This window comes from Lissotriton vulgaris, chromosome 1_1 (assembly GCF_964263255.1).
Source record: "Lissotriton vulgaris chromosome 1_1, aLisVul1.2, whole genome shotgun sequence".
Lineage (NCBI taxonomy): Eukaryota > Metazoa > Chordata > Amphibia > Caudata > Salamandridae > Lissotriton > Lissotriton vulgaris.
Window position 1 is genome coordinate 1,749,442,940 of NC_141685.1, and position 24,364 is coordinate 1,749,467,303.

Sequence of the window (24,364 nt, forward strand, 5' to 3'; positions counted from 1 at the left end):
GTCATAGTAGTCACCGTATCATACATAGTGGGGCATGCAAGTGTAACAGAGACAACGGATGTAAAGCCTGTAACGACTTTGAAACCTGCTTTCGCTGGAAAGAAAGAGGAGAACAATGTAATTCAGGAAAAGGCGTTACTGGCAGCTGAGGCCCGTAGGTTACACGTAGATGAGTCGCAGGGAAACTTCAGGACCAACGCTTATGCCAAACTATTATATGAGTATATTGACGTTATGGAGGCCAAGGATTGCTATGTCTGCATGCAATTGCCAGCTTCCGTAGACGAGGGCATTCGATATCATCATCTTCCATTGACATATGGAATTACATGTAGTTTACTGCTTAGTATATTTTATGGACGAGATGGGTTTGAGTACTACTTCTCAAACTACGATTCGGTGTTACCAGAAGTTCCGAACTATAAGCAGATGAATAAGTGGGACTATTACAAGAAGGAAGATAGATTGGCGAAATTCTTCCTTCCTTGGGATCCTTTAGATACTTCATATGCACGCCGAAACAATCTGACTTGCAAAGTGTCAGAGATTGAGAAAAAGTTTATTGGACAAGTTGATGACCGTTACAGAAGGCAAAAGATTTTGAAAATGTCAGGACAATGGAAAACAGATTGGACCGAGGAGGAAAAGGCACACAAAAAGAAGGGTAGTAATGGTCCAATAGCTTTAGATCGAACACAGAAAGGAAAATTATGTTTAACCAGAAGTAAAACTTATTATGAAAGTGTGTTTGTAGGTGAAGTTAGTTGTGAACATGCTTTCCGATTAGAATATTATACAAAAGATTTCTTAAAAGGGATGCAAGTGATTCCTAATGTATATTTTGTATGTGGAAGAAATGCCTACGTGAAACTGCCTGACAATTGGTACGGTTCATGCTATTTGGCAATTGTCTTCCCCAAAATATATCATGCAAAGGATATAGCGATCATAGAGGGAAAAGCTTCAGCAAGGGGGAAAAGAGATGTAGGTGATGCTGAAGTAGTCGGAGACGTATTTGGCGCTATGTTTCCTCTTTTAGGATTGATACTTAATGATGTCAAGATTAGGAGACTGGCTACAGTTGTAGACAGATTGTCTGCCAGTACTGCAAGATCACTAATGCTGATAGAAGGGGAGATGCCATCGATAAGGGCAATGGTCCTTCAGAACCGTCTTGCTTTAGACGTTCTGCTAGCAAAAGATGGCGGAGTCTGTAAGGCTTTGAAGGTCCAGGAATGTTGCACTTACATTCCAGACAATTCAAAACCTCTTGAGAAGGCTATACAGAATATTACTAAGATACATCAAGAGATTGAAGACCTAACGAGAGTGAATGTCTGGGAAAAAGTAGGTCATGGGATGGGTAAAGTTGGAGGTTGGTTTGCCAATCTCGGGAAGAGTTTTGTCTGGTATATCCTGAAGCCTATCTTCATAATTGTAATTTGCATAATCATATTGTGGGGTTTAGTAAGACTGTACAAATGGTATAGGTCAAACAGATTGCAAAGGTCTATGAGAGAACAGGAGCGGAGATTAGCTGTTATGCAAGATCATCAGTATAGCTCTAGAAACGATAAAAAGAGGGAGCCTTGCAACAAGTTCTGTGTGACACATTCAAATTGATGTACTAGTGATGACCCCTAGAGGTCATCAAAGGGGGGAACTGAGAGAGCGCAATTTGAATGAAACGTATGTATGCGCCATATGTACAAGCCCGTGGCGTAAAGTTAGCTAAAGTAACTAGAGAATTGAAGAATATATCCGTATTTACTCACGAGTGTTATTAGAAATAGAGAGCCCCTATAGAGTATGGGCTAAAATAGAAATGTGTGGAAATGCTTAGAAATGTTAAATGCGTTAATCAGGTTCCATGTTATGTAGCTGCTAAATGAAGAAGGATGTAAAATATAAAATGAAGAAACGTGCAGACCACATGGCACTGTGTAAGAACGAAATGTATCATTGCATCTTTCATGTAGCATGGATCAATATTATCCAATGATTTTGCTTACATATATGTTAAAAGCTGCATTTTATATGAGTGTTTTTATAACAAGAGTGGTGTGTTAGCATATTATTTTAAGCTAAGAAATAAGGGTTCACGGAGTGCAGACTACTGCACATAATTTAGTAAGCCAGGAGAGATAAAGGGTCGTCTTTGATCTGCACGTGTGAGCTAAAAGTCAAGCCTCGTTAAAATAAATTGCCAATGCTGGTCGAAGTTTTACGGCCTAGTCCGATAAGGGGAGCCTGGAATTTGGGGCCCTGCTTCGAAGTGTCTGTTTGCAGGTGCGAGGGGGGTACCAATCAAAAGCTTGATGAATAGAGCTCTGTTTGAGGAGATAGGCTCGGGTCCGGAGGAGTCTACTGGAATGTCATGGGGGTACCGGCACGCTGGAGACGGAGCCTGGGAAGCAAGGTCAACTTAACAGAAGATCCAAAGAAACGAAACTATGGAAAAAACCAGAAACGAGACCACGTGAATTGTGTACGTGGTGGGCGTCTCAAGGGGGCGTTCCACCCATACTGTGATTTTGTATTAGGGACAGCACCCTGGGGAGGACGTAGAGCAGATGGCCTGAGGACCCTTAGAGAGCGGATGGGTAGGCAGAAAGGGTACTGCTACACGACATAGGTTTTCCATCTGAGACTAAGAGAGAGGTTGAATTTCTTTGGAAGTCCAACGGCTGACACCTTTTTAGGTAAAGAACTTGCTAAGTAGGGATGTCATCTAGTCTAGTGTAGGGTCAGTTTAATCTGATTTGTTTTCTCTTCTGTAAATGACGCTTAAGATTCATCTTGTGTCAATGATATTTAACCTACTGATTTTTGAACTAGTTTTGGTAGTTTTCTTCTGTCGATTAAGATCTCTCAGAGAGTTCATGTTCATCCTATTACCTGTATATCTTTTGAACCTTATATTGAGGTGTTTGTACTTGCAACTGATTTTGGCTTTATAATAAACCTTTAAAACGTTTCCGTAGTAGGTGGTTCTTTAGAGTTGCGTCAGTTTTTGGGGTTAATTTGGCCTGAGTAGGGTTGCCTTTTACTCAATGACAGTCAATAATCGATCCAAAGGGACTCAAGTGAGATAAGCATTAGGGTGATCAGATAATCGATCAAAAATCTCACGTCCGCACTGGTATTCGTGGTGGTGCTGGTATTGATGGTGGCTGTTTTGGTATTAGTGCTGGTTGTTTTTGTGGTGGTGGTGGTGATATTGGTGGTGGTGGAGGTGGTATTGGTGGTGGTGTTGGTAATAAAACAGGCTATTGACCCGTCAGGTGGCTTTAGTACAGATGACATGTAACACATAATGTGCTGTTGTCGACTTCAACCCATTAGTACAAGATTATGTGGTACCTGGAATCCACATGACTTAATTCGCTAATCATTTCTAAATCCATTTTACTTTGGGGCGGGGGGTTGGAACAGACACAAGATAATGCTGGGTTAAAGTGATGAAAAGAAGGGCTGCCCTGCTGCTTAAAAAAACACAAGCATGTTCAGCTGAAGCAGCGCATGTCCGGCCTGCAGTAAGAGAAACTCAATAAAGTAAATAGTGCTTACAGACTAAATAACAGGTACCGTGTAACAACCAAAGTAAAGGGGCCAGTCATCATGGGAGGGTACAAATGAAGACAAAGCCCTTACTAAGGAGGGAATAACAGGCCTATTAACGAATCTGAAGGAAGCATTTATGACAGACAATGACACGAGTCAATGAAAAATATGGGAGGAGAGTGGGAGTGGCTTCTCTCCCATATTCTACTAGAGCAGTCTTGCAGAGCAAGCAGTGCATGCTCCCTGCCGCTAGGCTCGACCTAAAAAGGGATGTTATACACATCCCTGCACTACGTGACAGGGTCATGCGGTGCCTGTCACATGGTACAGGGATATGTAGGGGGCACAGGTCCCATGTCTGGGGGTGAGGGTGGAAGAGGATCCCTCCCCACTACCGCCATGAAAAGGCTGGTGGAGAGGGACATCGTTATCCCTATAGCGGTGCATCTGTGGATGAGGAGCGTCCGACAGGCAATCGGAATGATTGCTACTGTCTAACCCGTTGCAGTCGGGCTTTCCACCCTCCAGCACACCACCCGCTATCAAAATCTGGCAGGCTGGAAAGCTGCCTAGAATGGCGGTCTCCTCGCCATCTTAATCAGCCCCCACATTTTTCATTAAAAATAAACATTTACATAACATTTTAAAAAAAACAATATTACATTCAAAATGAGAATACATTTTACAAAATGTCATATTATAACTCATTAGCAAATGTTTGAAAAATTTGATACATTCATATTTTTAAAATCTCCCTATCCTTTTCCCGTATAAACAGAATATCTTGCTCCTATACCATAATAAAAAAGTACACTAATTAATACTTTAAAACATTAAATAAATTCGAAATAAATGAAAACAAAACTGACCATACAACACTCATTAATTACTGCAAAACATAATAAATTAACCATAAAAATATAATTATGTATTACAATAATTTATAAAATGATATTTTTACAACCATAATAAAAATAACACTTACAACGATATTCTTACCTTCAATATCTGTCCATGATATTTTCGGCACCACACTATTCTTTGCATGACATTTTTGTTTCATAATCTTTTCTATTCAATATTTTGTCCAAACACTGTACATGTTCTAAAGGACTGGCTGAAATAGCCCTTCCCGTAATTATACTTTTTTTTTTGTTTTTGTTTTTTATAGTTTAACATCCATTTTTATTGGTTCAAGACAACAGCCACAGTATAAAAACAGACATCCAATAAGCACACAAAATAAGCTTCTAGCAGTAATCGGTAATCACAAAAGTCGAGCATTCTTATGGCAACCACTTGGCAAGACGATAATGAGAAGTGGAGACAAGGCTGGAGAGTGTCCTACAAATCAAATCACCTAAGAGATGGGCAGAGCCAAATGGTATGACAGGAACTTAATTTGAGCTGATCTAGACTAGTCTTTCCACCATCCTCCATAGAAACCCTCACTCCAGGAAAGGAGAACTTCAATGTTTTAGCGTATCAGCAGCACACACGGAGTCAAGAGCCTGGATCGCAGCCACACCCCTATTGCAGCACAGAGCTACACGAGCTGATAGGGTTACAAACAGAATGGTATCATTTGGTAAGTAACAAGTTACCATGATTCCCTGAGTCCTAACCTAATATTGGCACAACACATAGCTCTTATACAACATAACATCTTAACACTCATAGGAATAAAGTAATATATAACCTTGAAAAAGTATATTTAGCTGTCCTCATGTGATGCAAATCTTTACTCAAACAAATAATTTAGGATTCAAGACATCTGTTTATGATGTGCAATGGGAAAGCAACCCTGAAATTTCTTTTTTCTGCTTTTAAGCTAATTAATAGCTTTAGTTGTTTGATTTACAGATAAGGTTTTAACCAATGGCAGTAAATTCACTTGAGCAGAAGCATGATTTCTCCGTGGAAAGTAGCTTCAAACATGTATATTTCCTTGTAAACATCAGCAAAATTCTTAAGACATTTCACAATTAGCGAGAACACCCTACCACATGTTGTAACCAAATAATTAACCTATGTGCATTCGTATTTTATTTTGAACTAAATAAGCACTTTCCAGTTCTGTCTTGACCATCATAATATATGAGGTCATTAAAGTGCAAATCCAAATGGTTAACTGGTCCTTATGAGATTCTGTCGACGTTTTGACCCTATGGACACCTTATTTGCGGGTCTCTAGCGGGTCTTCTTCAGGACGGGGGCAGGGAAAGGATTATTGCACCAGATATCTTCATAAGTCAGACATCCCAGTGTTCTACTTGGTCAGGGTCTCCTCTTCTATGTTGACGAATCTATTCCAAACAGAATTGACCTTTTGTATTTATCCAGATTTAATCATGTCCAGTGGAGGCTTTCTTTCATATTATCGAGATCGTTTGTAAATTGCTTCCAACAATCATTAGGTAGAGGTTTTGAGTGGCGCCTCCGTTAATGTAAGGCATGAATAGATGCCATGGTCCCTCTACCAGGGTATCTGTGAATTATTGCATCAATCGTCACTAAAGAATTCTCATTCTCCCATCCGGGATTCAAACAGCGTCCGCTCGGCTATGGGGCATGGCATCTATTCGTGCCTTTGGAATAGATTCGTCAACATAGAAGAGGAGACCCTGACCAAGTAGAACACCGGGATGTCTGACTTATGAAGATATCTGGCGCAATAATCCTTTCCCTGTCCCCGTCCTGAAGAAGACCCGCTAGAGACCCGCAAATAAGGTGTCCATAGGGACGAAACGTCGACAGAATCTCATAAGGACCAGTTAACCGTGCCCAACACACCACAGCTAATTAACATAGCGTGTTGGATTGGAGTACCATTAAAACAGGAATCGGCTTTTCTAACTTTTTCTTCCCCTTTAATACCCCTTCATTCACATGTATATAGATCACTAACTGTCATGTCACTGTGTCACAATTTTTTCACGTTATGTCACATTGTTCACTGATTTGAATTGTTGCGCCGTATTTTGTAATTTTTATGCATACATCAAGGTGTCAGTAGAAAAGAACAAACAAAATCATGAATGAAAAAGTAACTCAATAATTAAAAATCATACTGACCCTTTCCTGTGTTTGGATTTGCACTTTAATGACCTAATCGAGGTGGCATAATAAGTAATAAAGTTATGCTTTGATTACAGTTGAAGATATATACAGAATTTAAAGCAATTGTGTTCATACCCGACAGAACCACTGTTGAAACTATTGGTCTGTTGCTGTCACCACATCCGGCCTTTCTTGCAGAGTGACTGGATAGCCTTTTCCCATCCAGTTGGTAATGCCCCTTATGTCTGTTTTCCTTCTTCTTCATGCTTGTTTGGTGCCCTGACATCTGGGCTACAGGTGCGATGTGTTTCACTGCTTGATGCTTCATCTGACTCATCTCCAGAATTTGGCGAGCGGTGAGGTGCTCGGGCGTGCTCGTGTACCGATTTCCAGTGTTGATGTGGCCGGTCCGGTCTTCCATACTTTGTCTTTCTTGCACATTTGTTGGGCAAGATGTCATCTGGTCCATTGATGCGATCTGTCCTACTGGACACTTCGTTGGCTTCAGAATCGTTTGCACCATACATTGAATGACTCCTTGAAGTTGAAAAACTCCTTGAGGTTGTATCACTGCGGCGGTCGTAATCCTGGATCCTCTCGGTCTTTTGTATTGTTGACTCAGAGTATTTCATGTCACTTTGTCTCTCCCGCTTTCTTATCTCTGGTCCGCCTTCACCCTCCCTGTTTCTTGTTTTGTTTGTTTCTGGGGCTTTATTTACAGACATGCAAGAAGTCTCTTTCCTGGTATCTTTGTGTCTTGCACTCGGGTGCAATTCTTTTGATAATTCTCCTGCTTTGACCCGCACTCCAACTTCGGCCTTCTTGATCATTTCCTTTAGCGACCACTGCCCTCGAAGGATCTTGCACTTTGTCTTAGAACTTGAACAGCCTTCGATTACCCGTAGTCAAACTGCTTCCTCATTTGATAACGTGTTGAAATGGCAGCATTGTACCAGACTTTCCAGCCTTGTGATGAAGTTTGGCAATGATTCTCCTGGTTCCTGCTGTGCTGCATTGAAAACCATGCGTTCATGATCCACGTTTTCCTGTGCATTGAAATGAGTGTGTAGCGTCTCTTTGAGATTTCTATATGTCTTGAGGTTCCGTGACGATTTGAACCCGTGTTTTCAATATTGTCGGAAATACATAATTTTGGTATCAATGAACCGCAAATGATCCATTTAGCATATCCTGGTGTTTTCGCTATGCTACTAGCAAGAGTACTCCTGATACAAACACATTTCCGATCTACCCATGGCATCCATCTTAGATCATGGCAGCCATTTTGTGTTTCTTGCCCTCACATACGCAATAACCTCTGATTACTTCATCTCGATTAAGGACACGTAGGCTTAGCCGGCGATTCACCTTTCCAGTGACACGTGCACCTTAGAACAGAACACGCTGTAACTGCATGACTCGACAAAGGCTACCTCCTCTGCCCGAGGCCAGTCCTGCTATACTGGTTCTTGTGTTCGTTGGCCTGATCATGATTAGGCGGCCGAAGCCGGTAGCCTTGCCCATTTACAACCCACAAACATCTCTTATCCTGCTTTTCTATCTTCTGCACCTGGCTCTGCTCCTTTCCTTCTGGGCCTTTATTAGGGGGAGGTAACGAAATTTACGATGAGGCGGTCCGGGTCTTGAATGAAAAGTTGACATGAGATTATGATGGAAAAGTGGGAACCCCTCGTTCGTAATGTTTTGACATCAGATATTGTCGACGATTCCTGTGCAACGCCAAATATTTATTGTTTAGGACACAAAGGTTTGGGAATGTATTACATGTAAAGAATTTGCCTCAAGCTCAAATTTTAGTATATAAGGAGCAAACCTTTTTGTACAAATCGAACAGGCTCCTAGATTCTGCTCTGTGTAGTTTCTGTGACTTCTGTGTCCCTGCAGTAATAAACCTTTGGTCTTTGACGCCACCATCGAGAAGCCCATGTTTCTGTTTATTTGTGCACCGAGACAGGTGGAACTCCGGGGTCTTCGGGTGTTATCCCTGACACCTCTGGACAGAACCAAAAAGTCCAGAACTCCAATTGGCGCCCAACGTGGGGCGACGTCATTCGGTACCGGTCCAAAAGCCTGAAGAGTTCGAGAAGCTTCGTGTGAAGATTCCTGAGGGAGGCGCCCCACTTCATCGATCCCGGCATATCGCAAAAGTGGCCCGACGTTCTCTTCCACGAGGGTTCCCGTTCAGGAAGGCTGCAGTGGTCCGTTGCCTTGACCGTCGCCCTGTCTTGGACCCGAGGTGCAGTCCTTAGTACGGCGAAACGTGACGGGTTTCTCCTTGGTGACGTCTTCAGTGCCTCAGTTAAGTATTTAGTGGTTGCTAGTTGGTTACTTCGTAAGGGTTGTTAAAATCCTTTTAGTTCTTGGTTTGGTTTGGTTTCGTAAGATTATCACTAGTTGTACTGGTTAAGATAATCTATTGGTTTAGTTTGGGTATCGATACATTTGTTCGCTTTTGGTAGGCCTAAGTTCTTGGTTGGAGTGCACATTCCTGTTTGTGTTTGTTTGTTCTGTGTTCCGGATTATAAAATGGTAAGTCGGAAAAATTGTATGTTGTCGTGCTTTGGTTGCAACAGTGATTCCCGGTTGGAGGACTCATGTCTGGTTCCTCCGATCTGAACTCCCCTATATGATCTTTATTGTAAGTTTGGAGTGGGTCCTATATCTTATAATGAGGTGTGGGTCCGATACACTGAAAAAGATGGTGTCCTTAGTTGGCCACTACATGGTAGTTTTGAACCTGAAGTTCTTGACAATTTAGAAGTAAAATTGTTTAAGAAGAAAGCCCGGCCGGCAATGTTTGATTCTTTCCGTTTCTGGCGAAAAGAATCTAAACAGAGAGAAATTAAAAGGTTGAAAAAAGAACAGAAAGAGCAAGAGTTAACTTTAGAACAAGCGGCTAAGCAGCTGCAAGACAACGAGTCTGAGAAAGCAATGGAGATAGCTACTAGAGAGCGTAACTTAGCGATAGACAAGTGCTATCCTGCCTTGCCATCGAGTACAACTAAGATAGTAGAGGACCCTGAAAATGATCCTCTGTTGTCTTACTTGTTACGGTCACCCCCACCGTATGCACAGGGTGCTACGGCTCCACCTGTACCGAATGTTCAATTGCCGGTTGCTGGACAACCTGGTATTCCTGTTCCTGCCCCTCAGAATCAAGCTCCTGTACCTCCTGTGGTTAATGTAAATGTTCCTACGGCACCTCCTCTTCCTGGGTTGCCGACTTCTTTGCCTATACCTATATTGCTTACACCTACTGCTTCACAAGCTACCTTACTTGATACCCCTACTGTCCCTGTACTATCTTTTCCAACTGCTACTGTGTTTTCTACATCTGCTAGTATTATGACTCCGCTTTCTGTTCGTCGAAGAATCACTGATTCTGTCTCCAACATTCTGTCTCCTTTCTATAAATCTATAATTAAGACCCCTACTTCTGAGTCCGTGCAGAGACGTAGTCAGCTCCCAAGTACTGAGGAACGGGGAATATTAGATTCCATGGCTCTCCGATGGATTTCGAAGAGTAGGAGATATAGTACGAGAGATGTACTAGATACATTTATGCAGTGGAACGAACCAACACAACGATATGTATTCGACGAGATGTGCTCTCTTTTACGTGAGGAACTAGAAGAAGATGACTGTGAATCAAATTTAGAAGACTTAATTAAAGTTCAGAAAGAGTTTGCTGCAGGTATGATAGTAGGTCAAAATATAAAAGAAGCGATGGAACTGATTTTAAGTTATAGGAATGATCCATCACTTCGCTCACCAAGGGACTTAGAGAAAAGTAGTACGAAGCATAATCGCCAATATCCAATGAGAGAGGTTCCTCCAATTTGGCGTGAAGCTGTGCAAGCTGATGCAGTGAATGGTATTGCAGCTGCTCCGGCACAATTCCAGAGAGTGTGGATACACATTCCATGGAAGCAAGCTGAGGTATTGGCAGTGAAACAGGCCTTGCCAGACCCGCGTAAAAACCCTGCCGGATATTATAAGGAGTTAGCACAAACAGTTGAGGCTTGTGTAATGAATCTAGCGGACATTGACATGTTATTTGGGAATGTAGTTCCGCAACCAATTTGGGCCAAAATTCGTAAAGAGAATCACCCAGTTGCTCTAGGTGGTGATTGGGCGGCTATCATTGCAGCAGACGGTCAGCAAATAGGTGGTTCCAAACCCGAACCTCTAATTGCTAATCTTCCAGGTAGGATAATCGACTTAATGAAGACTCTGATGCCAGCATTGCGTGTTAACTGGGACAAATTATCCGCATGCAGGCAAAAGAAAGACGAAAGTGTCTCCGACTTTTTCACGAGGTTCGAAGAGACTTTTGTAGATCACAGTGGTCAGGATATGAGCACAGAAGGAGGACAGAGATTGTTTGTCGATAAATTTGTACACAATTTGCTACCCGAGCTATGCAATAAATTAAAAGATTCCGAGAGTGCGTGGGCTGTCTCTACAACTGCGCAAATACTTGCAACTGCACAGTATTATGAAAACAGGGATAAAGAGGAGAAAGAGAAATCAGATAAGAAAGCGAAAGACTTAAAAACTAAAGTTCTTCTGCAACAAGCATATCTGCCTCGCATGAATCAGACCAATACACAGCAAGGGTCGTATCAAAGGACAGATTATGGTTCTCAGAGACCACAATACCAGTGGAATCAGTGTGCGTATTGTAAGAAAGAGGGTCATTATAAAAATGAATGTCCAGTCTTAGCGCAAAATAACGCAGCAGCAGCTCAGAGAGGTCGTGGTGGTTTTGTGCAGAATTCTAGAGGTCGAGGACGAGGTGCTATGCCTCCACAAACAAATGATCGCCCTTCCAATCACTTTGATCAGCGAAATGGACAGTCTGCTCAACAGAATAGGTCGCAACAGTATCATGTCGAAGACTATTGTGAAAATGACGAGGGATTTCAACAAACTGAATACTAGGACAGCCATGGACAGAGAGAGGGAGTAGTATCAGTTCCAGTGGATCAGAGTGGGCCTTATGTCGCAGTAGCAACATCAGGTGTAGTCTAACCGTTTCTGTTGGATACTGGTGCCGCAAAAAGTTCTATCATTCATGCGAAACTCCCTGGCGCACCTTTGTCCGGCTTAACAAATGTTTCTGTAGGTTTTTCAGGCGCCCCTGTTTACAACCCTGTATCTGGTCCTTTGTCTATTTCTGTTGGACCGTGTCAATTAAAAGCACCCCTGATTTTGACGACAGGTTGTAATGAAAATCTGCTTGGTTTAGACTTGTTAAAACGCCTACATGCGACATTGTACTGTTCTCCGGAAGGAGTACAGCTAACGTTGGGTAAAAGAATCACCTCTCCGATGTACTTGTCAATGGATGCACTCCCACCAGAGCTGCGTTCTCTCCCTGATACTCTTTGGGCGACTGGTCCTAACGATGTAGGCCTTTTGGAAATACCACCATATGTAGTCACTTTAAAAGCAAATGTCAAATTTCCACGAATTCCTCAATACAAGATTTCTAGTGAAGGTGAACGTGCACTTTTACTAATTGTACAAGATTTGATTAAGAAAGGTGTGGTAGAAGAGACTAGAGGAAATGTCTGTAACAGTCCTGTATTACCGATTTTGAAACGTACTGATCCTTCAAAACCTCCAGTATATAGATTTGTTATCGATCTCAGAGAGGTTAATAAGATTGTGGTTCCGCAGTTTCCTGTGGTTCCAGACATTACTGCCTTGTTAACATTGATTCCTGCTACAGCTACATGGTTTTCAGTCATCGACTTGAAGAATGCCTTTTTCAGCATTCCGATAGCCGAGGAAAGCAGAGATATTTTCGGCTTCTGTCTAGGAGGTCGAAGCTTCAGGTTTAAACGCGCTCCACAAGGCTATTGTGAGAGCCCATCCATTTACAGTCAGGCATTAAAAAGTCAGTTAGATTCCTTTGTACTTCCTCCAGGTTCTGCTCTAGTGCAGTATGTAGATGACCTTCTAGTGGCTGCCGATGACAAGGAAACTTGCAAAGCAGCTACGATTTTGTTATTGCATCATTTATCTAATTTGAATCACAAGGTGTCACCTTCGAAAATGCAATACTGCTGCCAAGAAGTGACCTACCTAGGTCATCTCTTGTCAAAGGAGGGAAGGAAGTTGACCCCAGAGAGAATAAAAGCAATTACGCAGATGAGTGTTCCTCGTACACAGAGAGAAGTACGTGCCTTTCTAGGTATTACCTCGTACTGTAGGCAGTGGATCCCAAATTTTTCTCCTTTAGCAAAACCGTTGGTAGCTTTGACTGGGAAAAATGTTCCGAGTCCGGTGCCATGGTCTGCCGAATGTCAGGAGAGTTTTTCTGAGTTACGAAATGCACTATGTTCAGCTCCTGTGTTGGGTACACCCGATTACAGTAAGCCATTCACACTCTATGTTCACGAGAGAGAAGGTTGCGCATTGAGTGTTCTGACACAGAGATTCGGTGATAAACAACGCCCTTGTGCGTACTTTTCATCAACATTAGATCCGGTAGCTAGAGCATTGCCTAGTTGTTTGAGAGCTACAGCAGCAGCTGCGGCTTCCATTCGACAATCTGCTGGTCTAGTGATGAATAATATGCTAGTGGTCATGGTTCCTCATGCTGTGGACACACTCATGAACCGAACCAAGACACAGCATCTTACCAGTGCTAGATTATCTGGCTACGAGCTGACACTGCTAGCGAGTCATATTCAGATCAAAAGATGCAATGTATTGAATCCAGCAACACTGTTGCCGGCTAATCAAGAGTCGAGTGATTCCGAGCCCCATGATTGCTGTTTCAGAACTGAAGAGGAGACAAAAGGACGAATTGATTTAAAAGACACCCCATTGTCAGATCCAGATGGCACGTTGTATGTTGATGGGTCATGCTTTAAATTGGAGAATGGTGATGTGACTGCTGCCTATGCAGTAACGACTTTGAGTACGATTGTGGAGACTGCGAGAGTGAGTCAGAATTCTGCCCAAGCTGCAGAATTAATCGCTCTAACGAGAGCGTGTGTTTTAGCCAAGGGAAAGAGAGTGAATGTGTTCACAGATAGTCAGTACGCATTCGGCGAGACCCATAATTTTGGCCGTTTGTGGAAAGAAAGAGGTTTCATTACGTCCCATGGGACTAAGATTCAACATGGTCAGCTAGTTAACGACTTGTTGGAATCTCTAACCTTGCCGACTGAAGTTGCGATTGTGAAATGCAGTGCTCATAAAGCAATCACGGATGATGTTGGTCGTGGGAATGCTTTTGCTGACCGCTAAACAGACAGCTAGAGATATGATGAGTAGAATGTATGTTGCAACATCTGCAAGATGGATTTCTGAGTCTGGAATGTGTGAGGATACAGTGGAAAGTGTGAAAAAGATTCAGAAAGAGGCGACTGAGGAGGAAAAGCGTGCATGGAAAGAAAGTACGGGCAAGTTGGATTCGAGTGGGTGTTGGATTGACTTGTCGGAACAACAGCGTTGGATGTTGCCTCATGCGTATGTGCTTGCAGTGGTGACAATGGCACATGGAGTCGCGCATATAAGTTCTAAGGGGATCTGTAAGATGTTGGCTCCAGTCTGGAAGAATGATGGGATTAGTAAATGTGCAGAGAGAGTGGTGAAAAATTGTATGGTATGCCTGATGCATAATCCTGGCAAGGGAATCCCTACTCCTGCTGGTCACTTCGCTCCTCCCTCTTGCCCTTTTGAAGTGATTCAGTTAGACTTCATTCACATGGATCGGTGCAATAACTTAAAGTACGTCCTGGTGGTAGTTTGTGCTTTCTCTAGATGGGTCGAAGCATACCCACTGAAGGACAATACTGCCTTGTCCACTGCCAAAATCCTTCTCAAAGAATACTTCCCCAGATTTGGAATGCCACGGATTGTATGGTCAGATAATGGAAGTGAATTCGTAGGGAAAGTTATGCAGAGTGTGTGTGCCGGCTTAGGGATAAAACAGAAGTTCCACAGTGCGAATCATCCCCAGTCAGCTGGTTTAGTTGAGGGTTACAATGGCACCCTCAAACTGAAACTTGCTAAGATACAGGCATCCACGGGTTTATCCTGGCCAGATGCACTACCCTTGGCTTTATTATCAACGAGAGCGACTGTACATTCTAGAGTAGGGCTTAGTCCCTACGAGATAGTTTACGGTCGTCCCGCTAACATTTGGGGAGTGCCTAGGCCAAAGGAATTTTGTTCTCTGGAATATCCAATGTTGATTGATTACCTTTACGACTTGACTGCTAAATTGAGTCTTATTCATCAACAGGTTTTCGATGCGTTGCCAAAGCCACCGGAGAGTCCAGGTCATCAGCTGAAACCAGGTGACCACGTTGTGGTGAGGAACTTCGCCAGGACAAAGAACCTTCAGCCCAGATTTGTTGGCCCCTACCAAGTTCTACTAGCAACGAGAACTGCTGTTCGTGTGGCCGGACGCAAGCACTGGATCCATACGACACATGTCAAACGTGTGCCCCTGCCATTACCTTATGACGACTGGATTAAGAAGGGAATTGGTGCCTCTGAGTCCGAGCGAACACCCAAGTTTGTCCCTTTTAGCGATGTCGAATTGATAACTGACACATCGAACTCTGACTCTCCTCCTGAAACCACTCCTTTGAACTCTGAACATTTGTCCTCTGCATCTGAAGAAACTCTGCCATCTGCAAACCTGAACATTGCAACATCCACTAATGATACACTGTTTCCGGATCAAACAGTTCATGCAAAACTAAGATACAATTTACGGTCTCGTAATATGGACAAATAAAGCAAGAAACTGCCTATTATGATATTTGAATTCTAACATTTTGCCTTCAGCCAGGAAGTTTGTTATTGATTTATTGTTTTTAAAATTGCCTTGCCGTCTGGGTAGCCGTAGGGTCGTGGCTGTGTGCCTAGTTGAATCTGCAGGGATCAGACACAAGGTTGATCTTTCTGTTAGTTCTGGGAACTCCCAGGACTGATAGAGGCATTTTCATCTACGTACACATCATCAGTGGTCGCGAGCGGATTGTAGAAGATGGAGCTTCCTGCGCTGCAACGAGAAAATGTGATTTATGTTCGCAGAAACAGACTTTACAGAATTCTTTACAGCAAATGTTTTCTGATGCAATGTGCTATTACGTTTTTAATTGTTTTGATAACGTTGGTGGGTGGAATTGTCTTCGGTGTGAATTTGATTTTTGTGCCAGTAACTACAGTACCTCCCCTTGATCCTGCTACTTCTGCTGTTTCTTCTATGCACTCTTTCCACTCATTTCCTGAACATGAGCAAGCTCGACGCTCAGAATTCATCAATAATACTTTCGTACAACTCTTGCACCAACACCAACTGGTAGTTAACACCACAGACTGCTGGGTGTGTGGCTTGATACCCCACACTATGGATAAAGGCATTCCCTATCTGGTATTGCCTTTTAGCTATAATGGATCATTTCAGGCCCTTCAGACCATTTTTGCTTATGCCCTTGAAACCTATCCTCCGCGTCCACCACGTTCCACTAAATATAACTCTGCCAACAAAGCGTTAGTCCAGGGAATTATTGACATGATCAAGGATGTCAATAATACTCCATCTTACCCTAGAGATGAATTACGAGTATATTTGAGTTGGAATTCATCAGAGTATCGCCTTAGTTTGGGAGAAAGCAAGCGTAAAAGCTCAACTCCAATCTGGGTCGTGCCTCACCGAGGTCAGGTCTGTTTGCAAGGAAATGGGAGAAATCCGAGAGCTCAGCTAGGGAGGAGTGAGTGCATTGAGACTTACGTGTTTCCGTCTAACTCCTCCCCTGCTTTTCTTACTGCTAGGGGTACCTACTTCATCTGTCAAGACAGAGCGTATACATGGTTGCCTGCTGACTTTTCAGGTTCATGTTATATTGCTCGACTGTTGCCTCCAACGTACACTGCTTCATCTGATTATCACAAGACCAGAGTAGCAAGAGGTGTCTTCAGCAAGGAAGATACCGCTGGTCAGGAAGCTGGAGACTTCTTCAAAGGTTTCCTTCCGTTCTGGGGGCCTATGGCCAATAGTAGAAACATACATCAGCTAACACGGGTAGTTGAATCTACTATTACCGAAACTGCTGGTGCCCTTAGCAACTTGACAGCTGAGCTTCAGGCGGATAGACTCATGACGTTGCAGAACCGTATGGTTCTAGACGTAATACTTGCAGATCGAGGTGGGGTATGCAGAATGATCCAATCGAGCTGCTGTGTTTTTATTCCCAATAATGCTCCAACTGTCTATGAGGCGATCTCTAAGCTACACAAGATTTCCGACTCTGTACATGTAGACAAGGGAAACTGGTCCTTCATGGAGTGGTTTTGGACTCTGATATCAGCGTGGGGATGGAAGGTTCTGATGGTCATTGGTGTCATCTTAGTATTCCTGTTCTCGTGTTGTCTGATTATCCAGTGTGGTCCAGCTCTGTGTAGTCTTTGTGCTGCAACCTGTTTTAGAAAACCACCTGCGTTTGAAGAAAAGGCACGAGAAAGGATGATGATACAACAGCATATCACTGACCTGATGAGCATAGAGTTAGATTCTGACATAGACTGAGTAATTGCCTATGTAAGGGCAAAAGGAGGGTCTGAGGTTCCGTGACGATTTGAACCCGTGTTTTCAATATTGTCGGAAATACATAATTTTGGTATCAATGAACCGCAAATGATCCATTTAGCATATCCCGGTGTTTTCGCTATGCTACTAGCAAGAGTACTCCTGATACAAACACATTTCCGATCTACCCATGGCATCCATCTTAGATCATGGCAGCCATTTTGTGTTTCTTGCCCTCACATACGCAATAACCTCTGATTACTTCATCTCGATTAAGGACACGTAGGCTTAGCCGGCGATTCACCTTTCCAGTGACACGTGCACCTTAGAGCAGAACACGCTGTAACTGCATGACTCGACAAAGGCTACCTCCTCCGCCCGAGGCCAGTCCTGCTATACTGGTTCTTGTGTTCGTTGGCCTGATCATGATTAGGCGGCCGAAGCCGGTAGCCTTGCCCATTTACAACCCACAAGCATCTCTTATCCTGCTTTTCTATCTTCTGCACCTGGCTCTGCTCCTTTCCTTCTGGGCCTTTATTAGGGGGAGGTAACGAAATTTACGATGAGGCGGTCCGGGTCTTGAATGAAAAGTTGACATGAGATTATGATGGAAAAGTGGGAACCCCTCGTTCGTAATGTTTTGACATCAGATATTGTCGACGATTCCTGTGCAACGCCAAATATTTATTGTTTAGGACACAAAGGTTTGGGAATGTATTACATGTAAAGAATTTGCCTCAAGCTCAAATTTTAGTATATAAGGAGCAAACCTTTTTGTACAAATCGAACAGGCTCCTAGATTCTGCTCTGTGTAGTTTCTGTGACTTCTATGTCCCTGCAGTAATAAACCTTTGGTCTTTGACGCCACCATCGAGAAGCCCGTGTTTCTGTTTATTTGTGCACCGAGACAGGTGGAACTCCGGGGTCTTCGGGTGTTATCCCTGACACCTCTGGACAGAACCAAAAAGTCCAGAACTCCAGTCTCTGTGTCCTTTGCTGAGTACGTCGGCCTTCGCGACCCACCAGCCGAAGTAGTAACAGTAGACGGTTGCTATCTCTTTGCTCTCCGGTTGTTTCAGGAAATGCATCTATTGATTCTGGCCACCGGTTCCATCTAGAACCCAGACTCTGGTCACTGGTCTGTGTCACTGGGGGTGGCACCTCAATGCAGATATTGGATTTTTGTTTTCCTTTTCTCACCGACATGGCGGAGGAGAGTCTTAGTATGCTACTGTCATGAGACTGTTAACTTGTGCTTTCCGCGTTGTTCTATAACTCTCTGCAGTCGAGGTCTTATGTACAATTGTTTCCTCTTTGATTTTAATTGCTTACTTTCACTTAGCGCGGGAACTTAATTTGGGACCTGGATTCATTCTTGCCTGTTGCACTCCAGACTTGCATTTGCTCGGGCTTGTTGCATCTGAGGAATGTATGGGCTGGTGCTTGTTGCATTCGTGCTTGGTATTGGCTTATGTGTTACATGCGTTACTTGTATTTACCTGTGTTCTTTGTTGTCACGCCTTACGTTTCCTTGTGCTTATTTACATCTGACGCTTGTTTCTGCTCGGGCTCGTCTATTTCAGGCCTTGCAGTTGCCTGTGTTTGTTTATTCTCAATCGTTGCCTTGGCTTGGTCGTTACATTTGTTTGTACTTGTTTCGTTGTAATTCTTGCATTTGCTAGTGCGTGTTCTTTTGCGTTTGTCGATGCTTGTTCTGTTACGTTTGCCAAGGTTTGATCGCTTCCATTCATCAATGCGTGTTCCTTCACGTTTGTCAACACTTGTTCTTTTTGTCCACTTACATTTGTCAATGTTTGTTCTTTTATATTCGCCAATGCTTGTTATTTTACATTTGCCAATGCTTGCGTCTTTACACTTGTCAACACTTGTTCTTTTTGTCCACTTACATTTGTCAATGTTTGTTGTTTTACATTCACCAATGCTTGTTCTTTTACATTTGCCAATGCTTGCGTCCTTACACTTGCCACTGGTTGTTCCTTTACATTTGCCAATGCTTGTTCCTTTTGTTCACTTACATTTACCAATGCTTGTTCATTTATGTTTGCCAACGTTTGTTCATTTACATTTGCCAATGCTTGTTTCTTTGCACTTGCCAAGGCTGGTTCCTTATTGTTCACTTGCATTTATCAATGCTTGTCCATCTACACTTGCTTACATTTACCAATGCTTGTTCATTTATGTTTGCCAACGTTTGTTCCCTTACATTTGCCAATGCTTGTTCCTTTACACTTGCCAAGGCTGGTTCCTTATTGTTAACTTGCATTTATCAATGCTTGTCCATCTACACTTGCCAACGTGTATTTGTTTATATTTTACCAATGCTTGTTCGTTTACATTTATCAGTGCTTGTTTGTGCTCATCGTTGCTTTTCATTTGTCTCTTGCATTTGCTTAAGCTTGTTCTCTTATTCTTCTTGTGTTTGCCTAGGCTTGTCTTATGACACTTTTTGTATTGGCCAGTGCTTGTTGGGCTTAGTATTGCCTGACTTCAAAATGGCCGCTCAACACTTTTAACAGGGGATGGAAGACGACATTCCTGATCCCAAAATGGCTGCGGCAGTGGAAACCTCGTGTCCCACGAGATTTTGGGTTCATTGACTCTTCCAGGTTCACAATTGCTCAACCGGCACTCACCGGCAGCCGGTCTTCACTTCCAGCGGCACCTCCACACGCTCCCTGGGCACCGGAGCAGGCAGGTAAGATTGGGATGGGCTCGCGATCTTCGTTTCTTCTGCTGCGCGCTCAGCTGCACGCATCCGGGGTGGGCAGCCGATTTCAGAGCTCGACTGCTCTACCCACCCAATCGGTTCCAGCGCTCGACAGCGCTTGCTCAGCGGGGCTCCACACGATCGGCGGATCAAGGAGCATCAGTCATATACCGCTGGCCGTTTCACTCTCGGCGGCGGTTTCGGCAGGGGGCACACGTGTCGCGACGGCGAAGGCGACTCCCTCTAGTGTGCTGCAACGAACGGGACCTTTATTTCCGGGGTTCAGGTGGTGGCAGACTGAACCATCCCACCATTGTCGCCAGCTGTAGCGTCGTGCTGCAAATCACGACAGACACACGGATACTTTTACGGAGCCTTTATTCATACATCTGCTCATGTCCCTGTCCCTACCCTAACTGCCCTAGTTCCTGTCCCCCGGCTCCTCCCATTCCTGTTCCTCCCCTTAGCTCCACCCCAACCACTAGACTGCATCACGGTATTACACTGTGGTCAGGCAGTCTCCACACTCTTGAAAAACAATAGGGGTGGGATGCACTCCTTTTAATCTTTGCTTATCCAAATGTAAATCCATGATGAAAAATCTGTGTGCAAAACGGGTAAACAGTGCCTTGCCCAAATGGCACTAATTCATATCAATTGGTGCCATTTGGGCAAGGCACTGTTTACCCGTTTTGCACGCAGATTTTGCATCATGGATTCAAATTTGGATAGGCGAAGATTAGAAGGAGTGCACCCCACCCCTATTGTTTTTCATGACATGAATAATTGCCCAAACCTTGGGAGTGCACCCAAGAGATTAAACTGAGAAATAAGATGAAAGAGAGAATTGAACTTGTGACCACACACGGACGGAACATCTTAATTCATCTCGCTAGATGGTGTTCATTTTATTGAAAATATATGTTTTTTGAAGGGACAATATACAGAAAGAACAATGAGAATACGTTTGTGAGAAGCTACTTGATACATGGATTCGTTTAATGCACGTACAATGCTTATAATTTATATTGCTTGTTTTCATAGGGGTTAGACAGCCTCCGTCGGGGCTCTGAATTTTCAACTGCATTATGGGTGCTGTAGTTTGGTTGTGCATTAAGTACGTTTTAGTGCAGTAGAAATGGCGGGAAAGCGTTAATTTTTAACCTATTAGGAAGTTTAATTAGTTGACACACGTGGGTAAATTAGGGAGGAATGTTGCGCCAACAATCTTTCTAGAACTGAGAGAATGCAGGACGTCTTTGAAATTGCTTGCGGCAGGTAAGGGAGGAAGAGGGGTGTGAATCAGAATAAGAAAGGGGGAATGACTGCTTTAAATATGTTGGCGAGATTGAGAGTATGAATGTAGAATCGACAAGAGATTAAATCGGGGTAATACCGAATTGAATTGTGTCAAACACAAACGCTGCTTGTATGTAGAAAAGAAGTTTGAAAAATGAGAACGAAATGTTATGGTTGAATTAAAAGGGGATAGCAAGCAGTTAAACGGAAAGAGGAAGGATTAACAGAAGGGTACAAGCCAAGGCGGGGAGACTTGCAAGGAAGATATGGGCACATGCATCAATATTGCATTTTGCGATTCCTTAATTGCGAAAAATAAGGAATCGCAATTAAGGAATTGCCAACAGCAATGCATCTAGAAATCGCTATAAAAATAGCGATTTCTTAAAATTCCTTAATTGCGATTCTCTAATTGAGAATTGCAATTAAGGAATACCTTCCCATCCATTCCTATGGGCCTAGAGGCTTATAGGAATGAATGGAAAGACATTCTTAATTTGCAATTCACCATTAAAAATTCGCAAATTAAGAATGCAATTTCAAGGGTGCAGGGGTGTCCAAAGGACACCCTGTTGCACCCCTGAAATCTGTTTCAAAGTACATTTTGCACACTCACATGCCCCAAGGGCATGTGTGTGTAAAATGGAACTTTGAAAAATGCACTTTAGTGCATTTTTCAAAGTTTTCGCAAATTACCATGAAGGTCAACTTCATGGTAATTTGCTCCCCTTATTTGCGAATTTGCACATTTTTAGAGTTTGATGCATTGCATTTAAGGAATCTCAGTTTGAGATTCCTTAAATGCAATCGCAATTTAAGAAATCGCAATTTAAGAAATCGCAATTTTGTGATTTCTTAAATTGCAAAAATTACAAAAATGTTAATGCATCCCAAAAATGGGAATTGCATTCGCAAACGGACGAATTTTGCGATTCGCACCATTTGCGAATGCAATTTCCTTTGATGGATGTGCCCCATAGCATTGAGGACGTCGGAGAATATTTAGGAACATAAATAGTTGCACAGTTTTTGAGCTAACCCAGGCTCAGTAGTGAGCAACACCAGTGCAGTGAGAGACTTATTAATGCGAACGGAGGGTGTTGAATAGGGCCAAAATATGATTTAACCACAAAGTGCTGACAAGCAATATCCAATGTTTAAAACGAATTTAAAAATGAATTTGTGAATGTTTGTCCATATTATGATTTATGCTTGTGTGTTGTTTCACAAATGGTAATAAGTATCATTGTTTCTATCGTTATTTCTAGTGACCCCTGTAGAAGGGCACCAGTTTGCCCGAAATGCATTGGGTTTTTATTCAATAAAACACTGCCTTGGATGAATTGTTGCATTGATCATGTTATTTCAACAGCTCCAGACAGACACGGTTCGAACACAAGAAGTTTGGGAAATTGGCAAACCTTACTGGGTGTGGTTACATTGGAAAATTGAGAAAGTGGATATTTGACAAAAATACTGATTTACAATGTGTACATGAGGAGAATGGACTAAAAAGGATCACATTATGGAAGTGCCATGGTGGTTTTTCTCAGCAGTGCAACTGGAAGGAACGTAGAATACGTCCCTACTTTTTTGTGGTTTTATTCTCCACACTCTGCCAGAACACAGAAATATTATTTTACTTTTGGTACACGTTTCACTTGGTTTGCCAATCTCTGACCAAACGATCAATGGCTGTGAGGAAATAACTAAGAAAAGGAGAGGTACCCCTTAAACTAGTCATGGGAAATAGGGTTGAACAACCAAGCAAAATAATTCCCTTGAACAGAACTATACAGCATTTGTTAAGAGAAATCAAAACCTAAATCACAGGAAATCATACATAGGTTGACAACTACATAAAAGGAGAAATCACAAGTTATTATGTATACATACAATAAAAAATACACTACAATAAATTCATAAGCTAAAAACAGTTGAAAGATTATCAAATAAAAACTAATTCAATACAACACATGAAATGCATAACATTCAATTATGACCCGCATAATTGGTGAAAGAGACAGAGACAGTAAGACATACTTACAAAATCAAAAATAGACTTCTATCCTCATTAAAATGCACAGTATTAATGTTCACAAGTGTTATTTTCTACCTTATGGCCAGATAGGCAGTTATTACATACTGATGTAAGTCCTGGAGGCTACACTAGACACAAACAGCTCTATGACAAGTTTGGTACTCTGTGGACCACCCTATCTCAAGTGACAGTCCGAGTGCAGTGAGCTCGGTGGTCTGACCACCATATTACGTGTTGTTTAGATTGGCTTTGCTAAACTCGCTACCAAACCGTTGACACGGTCAGCTAGCTCCAACCGCAGCATGCGTGGAGCGGGACTGTGATCCCTTAGGATGCCCAGACTGCCAGTGAAAGTGGCCGCCTAATTCCGAGTTGCCTCACAGCCACCTTGACTTTGGCAGTCCAACAACCACATCTGAGAAAGTGGAAAGGGAGGGATAGAAGGCCAAAACTCACCTTTACTCACCTTTACTCCTCTTCTTCCATCATGGAGCACGTTGTGCTCATCCTGCTGCTGCTCTACCTCCTCGACCACCTTCAAAACCCACTCCGTCATGGCCAAATTTCGGGGTAAGTGAGACAACTACTTATTGCCATACACTCCTCAGCAAAACGATGCACTGGCCCAGGCAAGGAAGGTAGGGTTACAAAGTTATATACACGTATGCAGGGACCCTGTCTGGGATTGTGTCTCATCAATCATCCAATATACAGCTGTTGGATGGAATCCTAGGCCAAAACACTGGCACTGCACAGGCACACTATACACAAAAGGGCCTGTGTCACCCAACTATATAGAGTGATAGTGATGTGTATGTTAATATGTATTCCAGAACACCACCTCCTCAACAAGATCACACTTATTAATCTCTTGACACAAATGTGTGTGGCTGTTGCTGAGATGTCTGTGATGGGGTCAGTGTGTGAGGCTGTGGTGCCTTTGAGGATGTTGGAGGTGGCGGGAGTAGGGAGGGAGATGATTGCCTGCTGTATGCATGCATGTGTGAGTTTCTTGGATATCTTGGGTTTGTGTGTGGTGCTTGGGTCTGCTGAAGTGTGTGCATGCTTGGGTGTGTGTTTGCTTTGGATA